Source organism: Tupaia chinensis, unplaced genomic scaffold (assembly GCF_000334495.1).
Source record: "Tupaia chinensis unplaced genomic scaffold, TupChi_1.0 Scaffold147500_1, whole genome shotgun sequence".
In the NCBI taxonomy this organism is placed as follows: Eukaryota; Metazoa; Chordata; class Mammalia; order Scandentia; family Tupaiidae; genus Tupaia; species Tupaia belangeri.
The window spans coordinates 1201555-1209048 of NW_006207351.1; the positions used below are offsets into that span (position 1 = coordinate 1201555).

Here is a 7494-nt window from a genome sequence, read left to right on the forward strand (position 1 = left end):
CCCCAGCCGGGCTTGCCCTCTGGCAGCCTGTGGTTGTGCTGCTTAGCTGCCCAGAGGCTGTAGTGGGCCTGGTGGGAGGGCCTAGTCTGACCTAGCCTGGGGCAGGGACTGCAGTAGCCGCCACCCCACCCCACCCCGGGGCAGGGCCAGGGCACCGACTGCTCCCCGAGGGTCGCAGAGGGATGCCGAGGGCACGCACCAGTTTGCCTACTCATTCGCTCACTCAGGAACTCTGTGGCTTCCTGCTGGAGACGGTGCCAGGTCTGGGGACACCAGGGAGCCCTCATGTCTGTTCTGGGCCCCGCAAGGGAGGGAGAGTGGGATCCACCCACTGCAAACATGCCCACTGGGTCGAAGCTGGCCCTCCTGCACGCGCTCCACCCAGCACTCACCTGGGTCCCAGGACATCTGCCAGCAGCCCAGAGTAGAGCCCTGCAAGGCCGTGGGCTCTGGCTTTGTAACCGAAGCCCGTTTCCCGGTTGGTAGCTCAGAGGGGAGGCTGTAGAGAGGCAAAGGCCCATCGCCCCTCGGATCTCAGTGGCCAATCAGCCTGGCTCACCCTGCCTGGTCACAGGCTCCCTGGTCCCCCCAGGTCTCAGCCCAGCAGCAAGGCCCACCCCGCTGAGTCGAAGTGCCCCCCAGGTTCTGGCCCCTCAGGACAGCCCCTTGCAAACACTGGTGCAGGGGCCCTGCTGCCACGTCCCTGTCCCCCGTCCCCGAAGAGAGGGCTGCAGGGAGAGCATGGGCCCCTAATGCTGCAGCCCCTGGGTGACTTCTGCTCACAGCGGGGCAGCTGCACAGGGAGGGGCATCTGGCTACGAATCTCAAGCTGCCGTGTGTCCCTGTGACCTCCGGAGGCTGGTCTGGGCGCCTGGGCTGCCCCCACTGCTTGTCCCGGCTACCCGCCCCGCTGCCGCCCTCCCCCACCCCCCTGCTCTCCTGGGCTCTGTCTGCTATGGCCATGATTTCCCAGGCGGCCGCCAGAGGGCACCTTCTCCTGGGCAAGGCTACGTCTGGCAGGGGCCTCCAGGCCTCCCCAGGTCCACCTCAGCACCACGCTACATCTCCACCTCACAGCTGGGCTTGGCGCAGCCAGGCTGGCAGCTGCTCGGAGCCTGGGGCAGGGGGTCCTTGGGGTCCCTGGAGAGCCCTGCTCCTACCAGAGAGCGATGGACGGTAGGTGCCTGCCCTGCTCCCAGCCGAGCAGTGGGAGGGGGCCCTGGCTGCCCAGGACTTCTGCCGACACCTGTCAGGCTGCGTCCCCTGGCCACAGCCACGGTGGCCAAAGATGTGGGAAATCCCACATGTTTTCCCCAAGGACAGGGAAGACCGAGGCAGGAGTAGGACACGCTAAGCCAGCCAGCGCAGTTCCTGCCACGGGACCAACGCCCGTTCCTAGAACGATACACAGACATGGTCAAAGATTCGGACAATACTAAGGGGCAGGCAGAAAAGGCCGCCTGGCCTCGCCCTGCGTCTCCACTTCCGGTTGCTTCTGCCTGGCCTGGCAACGTGTCGCTTCTGGAATGTTCTGCCTCTGATCACCCTCATGTGCCCCATGCCAACTTCCGACGTCTGAAGCCGGAAGCTGAGCTAAGTGACCGCCCTGTCCCTGACTGTGGGTGGTGGCTGCGAGGGCAGCTCTGTGGCTCTGGGAGCAGCAGCAGCTGAGGGAAGGCCCGGGCACCCCCTCTGCGTCTGTGGCTGCTCCCTGCCCTCTGGTCTCCCCAGATGGCTCTCACAGGACACCAGTAAAACTGTGAGCCTGCTGCGACAGTGCAGGACCTGCAGAGGCAACAGCCGGTGGCATAGCTTGTTCTTATCCAACTTTTTGTTTTCCTTGGAGTTAGTAACAACTTATTTCTTCTTCCTTTTTTTTAATTATTATTTTTCAATTTGCTACAGGGCACATGTATTCACCAGAGACTCAGAGAGAGTGAGAGAGGGAAAGTGAGAAAGCAAGCTGCCAGGTCCTGGACTTGAACCGTGGGGAGCAGTGTGGGAGTCCAGCACCCTAACTACCATGCCACCTGCTGCCTGCAGTAATAACTTTATTTTAAAATTTATTAACTTTTTTCAAAATGCTCCATCAGAACTGTCAAGTGTATAGCAATCTTTTTTTTTTTTTCTTTTGGCCAGAGGGTGTGCTCTCACCAAAGAGAAACAGAGACTCAGAGAGAGGGAGAATACGCATCCCTTCCCCCTGGGACATGGTCACACCACAGTCCCTTCTCCGCTACTTCTCCATCTTGGTGGAAGTTTGGGCATAGCCACCAGGGCTGGGAGTTGAACCACCAGGCTGGCCATCTGGGATCCAGCTCCCTACCCACCAGGCCATGGTGTCTCTTCCCTTAGAGCATGTCAGCTGGCCTCCTGCCCTGACCCCTCCACTGGGCACTCGGGGTCCCTGAGGCCGAGTCCTGCCTCTCTGCCCTGCTGGCCCCCACTGTCCTCACCCTCATCTGGCCACGGCACAGCCGTTCCGTCATGGCTCTGGACCATGGTCTCCAGTGGTTTCTAGAGAGTATCTTAGGCCGGGCCGAGTCTCCAGCCTTATCTTAGCACATGGTCTCTCCCACTCTGCACGTGCTCCGGTTTTGCTCGGTGACACACATCAGGACAAAGGTGATTCCCTCTGGGTTTGAGAACGGCGCTTCCTGCTTTTGAGGCTGCCTGTGGTTGGTCTCCTGTTGACATGCAGCACCTGCATGGACCCAGTTTGCAGAACCCCCTCCGGCCACATGGGAAGGTGCTTTTCCATGCACATGGTGGGCACGGGCCGGTCCTTTCCGCCTGGTGTCGAACCCTCGCATCTTAACTGAACAGTTGCATTTGTAGCCTCTGCGGCCAAGTAGAGGGTGGGGAGTAGGAGGTGCGGCCAATTGGAGGGAGGTATGGCTGAGTGGAGGGCCGGGCGTGGCAGGTGCGGCCGAGTGTCTCCGTTCAGGAGTCGGTCTGTTTCCTGCCCATCGAGTAAAAGGACTCTAAGGTGCATGCGCTAACCAGCAGGCCACGGGAAGCTGTGCTTTTTTTTTTTTTGAGAGATTTTCACTGTAGGGCGCGTGCGCTCGCCAGACAGACAGAGAGAGACATAGAGACAGAAAGCGAGAAATCACCCCCCAGGGGGGATGGTCACGCCGCAATCCCCTCTCCTCCATTCTCCTCTCGGGATCTTGGGCACGCACGCACACGCGCCCGGCGTGAGTTTTTTAAGCCACCGGGTCCGGGACACGAACCGCGGTCGACTACGTGGGAATCCAGCAACATAGCCATTACGCTAACTGCTGGTTCCCGGAAGCTGTTCTTTAACCTCGCGGTGGTGCGGCCTGTCTGCTGTGGAAGACCAGATATCACTTATTGCGTTGGGGTCTTGGGAGGAAGCTCTCACTCTCTTATATGTCACTTTCCAATTCTCCACCATTCGGAGCCAACTTCGGAAGCTCTCTAACTTTACATTGTAAACCTGTTGAAGGTCAGGGGCCAGTAGGTGGCGTGGCAGTTAAGGCGCTGAGCCCACACGTGGCTGACCGTGGTTCGAGTCCTGGTGGTTTGCTTTCTCATTTTCCTTCTCAATCTTCGTGTTCCCCAAATTGTTTGTTTATTGCGAGTAAGTAAAATGTCGCAAGCCTGGATTTGAACTGAGTTCAGTGGCCACTAACATCAACAGGAGAGCAAATTGGATGGCATGTGCCTCCTGATGGCCGCGCGAGCCATTGGCATGGCCACACTGGCCACCTGACACCCAGCTCTGGCCACTTGTGCACCCGGAACTGGGGGTGGGCCAGAGCTGGGTGGAGGACTGCCCGGCCAGCCACGGTTTCTTCCGCGGTGACTTGCAGCGGCCAGCAGGTGGCACAGTGGCAGCATGCCTGAGCCTGGGGCTAGGTCCCCGCTTGTGTCCAGGGACCTCTGAGTGCTGAGCACACACATGCGCGGGCCAGGCCTGCTGAGGTGAAACCGGGGAGATTGCAGTGCGAGGCCTGGTCGAGGGTGCTTTTCCTCTATGTCTCTCACTCCCGAAGAAATAAATAAACATTAAAAAACCCAAGTGGGCGAACCAGCAGTTGGCACAAGTCATGTCACTGGACTCCCACATAGTCGACTGCTGTTCGAGTCCTGTGCCGGCTCCTGACTGCAGGCCTGGGCCCGGAGCGCTGGGACGGTCCCTGGCGAGGCCCAAAGTCTCCCTGATGCCTTGGACCCTGGCTGGGCTTTCCTCAGGAAGCTGTGGGGCCCAGTAGACTCTGCTCTTCGGGGTTAGCTGGAACAGTGTACACACGCACCGTCACCAGGCTTCGGGGGCTTAGCACTGCACGGCCACCTCCGCCACTATCCCCGGAGCTTCAACACCCTCCGCGCCTGAGCTCGGTCCCCAGGAAACACCAGCTCCCAGCCTCCTCCCAGCCGCCACGCCCCGTGGCCTGTCAATAGCGCCTGCCTCGGATCCTGACTCACCTGGTCCCCGCAGAGGCCGCAGAGCACGGGTCCTTCGTCACCGGCCACTCGCTGCCCAATGTCCTCGCTGCCAGGTCCAGGGCCCCAACCACGGTGGGCCACGTGGGAGTCCAGAGCCTGAACCACCACGCCGCCTACTGGCCCTGTGCTCCTTTTCTGAGGCTCACACTGCCCTGGGAAATGGAGTATATATTTGTCTGTTTTCACTTTGCCAAACCCGGAGTCGGGACCCCGATGCCTGTCACCGACACTCTGGGAGCTGCCTGGGCCTGTGACGTCACCCGCATCCTGCTGTCTGACAGGGCGCCCTGCTGTCCGGGTGCTCTGGGTGCCTCTGACCTGAGGCTGTAGCGAGGGCTGTGCAGCCATGGCGGGCACCATCTTTGCGCTCGGTCTCGGCCTGGAAGTTGCCTGCCCAATGGCCCCTCCGACCCCTGGAGGAGCTGGGCGTTCTCGAGGCCAGCACCCCGGTTCCTCTGTACTTCACAGTCCTCCTTCTGAATCTCTCTTCTCTCCCTGTCTTATTTCGAAGACACGTTCGCTATAGGGCCTGTGCGCTCACTAGAAAGACAGAAAGCAATCACCCCTGCAGGTGGCCACGCCTCAGTCCCTTCTCCGTTGTCCTCTTGAGATGTTGGGCGCGCATGCACACGTGCCCGGCGTGTTTCAGGCCGCAGGGTCCGGGACTCGAACCACAGTCGATCACACAGGGGCCCAGCATCTTGGCCGCTATGCCACCTGCTTCCCACCCTTTCTAGTAGAAGCAGCAGAGAGAGGCCAGGACGCTGTCACCTCTGGGAAGTCCAGGCCTCATCGGCGGCTCACGCGGTCCCCTTCTTCCCCGTACCCCGCCGGCAAAGACAGCGCTCCCCTCTGATTTCCTACGGGGTCTTTTTGGGGAGTCCAGCCTCCAAGCCGTTGTCTCTGTGATTCCTGTCACCCGTCAGTCAGACTGAGGCCGCAGGGCTCAGACCATGCCACCGTCCTGTCCCACGCCTTACCGAGCATGCCCACACAAGGACTGCACTCGTGTGAGGAGGCCCTGGAGACAAGGCAGTCTTTGCCCTCAAGCACTGGGGGATGATCCCAGCAGGACGAAATTGCACGGTGGCGGTGCCGGTGCCAAATGAGAGTCGCCCTCCAGGGGCCGCACTGAGGGAGCGCCCCTCCTGCAGTGCGGGGCTCCCCTGGGGGAGGCGAGGCCTCTAGGACAGCAGGGAGAGTTGGGGCTGGCCCACAGAACAGGGGCAGTCAGCAGGGGCAGGCCACCTCAGCCCTGCTGTCCGAGCTGTCGAGGGAACAAAGCACATGCCTTCAGTCCTTCGGCACGCGTGTATTTAGCCATGACTCTGCGCCATCACTGCAGACCCGAGGGAACACGCTCCGTGAGGGTCCCGCCCTCGAGGTGCCTCTCCTAGCGGGAGAGGCAGGGGACAGCAGAGGACAGGGACATGATGCTTGCCTCGGGCATTTGGTTCCTAGCTGCCAGCTGCCAGCCACCCTGCGGAAGCTGCAGACCCGCCCCGCCCCGCTGGGCCCTGGGAAGGCAGAGGGCTCCGACGGTCCAGCCGCAGGCCCGCAGGAAAGGCCTCCGTGGGAGGACCAGCAGGACGGGGGAGCCGGGACACAATGTGTCCACCTGCCGTGCCCGAGTTCTTTTGCCCTCGGCAGGAGGGACAGATTGGGGGTCAGCAGGGGTCTTGTCACCTGGACTAGGGCCGGGGAAGCTGGAGAAGGGGACTTGCACAGAAGACCGGGGCAGTGGAAGCAGGACCCCGAGACCTTGGGGACCAGCAGCCACTGCCCAAAGTTCTCCCCCTCCCCCTGTGGTGCAGGGAGGGCAGGGCTCCCTCCCACTGGCCCTGCGGGTTCTCTGGACCTCGGGGCTCTCATAGCACGGGTACTGCAGGCTGCTGCAGCCTCACAAAGCCCTTCGGCCTCTTGCAGCCCCTAGTGGCAAGGGAAGGCCCCTTGGCGTGTTTTTTGTTTTGTTTTGTTTTTTGAGAGGTTTTTGCTATAGGGCATGTGCTCTCTACAGAAAGACAGAGTGAGACATAGAGACAGAAAGCAAGAAACCACCCCCCCATGGGGGTTGGTCACGCTTCAATCCCTTCTCCATTCTCCTCTCGGGATCTTGGGCACGCACACACGCGCCGGGCGTGAGTTTAAGCCAACGGGTCCGGGACGCGAACTGCGGTCGACTATGTGGGAGTCCAGCGACATAGCCATTATGCTAACTGCTGGTTCCCTTGTTTTGTTTTTTGAGAGGTTTTTGCTATAGGGCATGTGCTCTCTACAGAGAGACAGAGAGACAGAAAGCCAGAAATCACCCCCCAGGTGGATGGTCACGCTGCAATCCCCTCTCCTCCATTCTCCTCTCCGGATCTTGGGCACTGTAGGCACATGCGCCCGGCGTGAGTTTAAGCCACCGGGTCCGGGACCTGGACCTGAACCGCGGTCGACTACATGGGAGGCCAGCGACATAGTCATTATGCCAATTGCTGGTCTCCCCTTGGCGTTTCAAGAGCGGGCCCAAAGGGCGAGCGAGGCCTGCGCAGTGGCCCCGCGGAGCCGCCCTCCCCGACTGCCCGCCCCGCGCCCCTCCCCTCGTGGCTCTGGCCTTGGCCGGCTCGAGGGCGCGGGAGGAGGCGGGTCCCACCTCCTCGTTTTCCCCGCGGTCCGCGCCAGCCTCCATCCCCGACCGCGGTCCGCAGAGGTCCTGTCTGCCCGCGACACCTGCGCGTCTGCCTGCACTTGGTGAGTGCGGGGGAGCCCCGAGATCGCCCCGACGCCTCCTCCGGTGCGGGAGGTTGCTCCGCACGGGCTCGCCGCGCCGCGGTCCGGGCGCTCGGAGTTGCGCCCACCGCGAAGGTCCTGCGGGGTCCAGGAGCCTCGCCGTGGAGCACCGGGGGCCCGGGTCTGGGGTTCTTGGAGCAGCGGAGCCTCCAAGCCGGTCAGGGTCCCAGGTACAGGACCCGGCTCGGAGGCCGCCCGCGGAGGATCGGCCGGGGCTGGGCCCTCACCGAGCCGGGCGGGCCC

The 7494-nt window shown here is 61.9% G+C and overlaps 1 protein-coding gene across 2 annotated transcripts in view; it reads left to right on the plus strand.

The window, feature by feature from the left end:
- ALDH1L1 (aldehyde dehydrogenase 1 family member L1) overlaps window positions 1-7494 on the plus strand; it is a 60547-nt gene that overhangs the window by 12185 nt on the left and 40868 nt on the right. The window contains exon 1 of one of the 2 annotated variants that reach the window (XM_006169770.3): window positions 7083-7212. The exons of the other annotated variant lie outside the window; for it this stretch is intronic. The gene's annotated coding sequence lies outside the window, so the exon portion shown is untranslated. Of the gene's footprint in view, window positions 1-7082; window positions 7213-7494 lie in introns of those variants that run through there. 2 annotated transcript variants of the gene reach the window in all.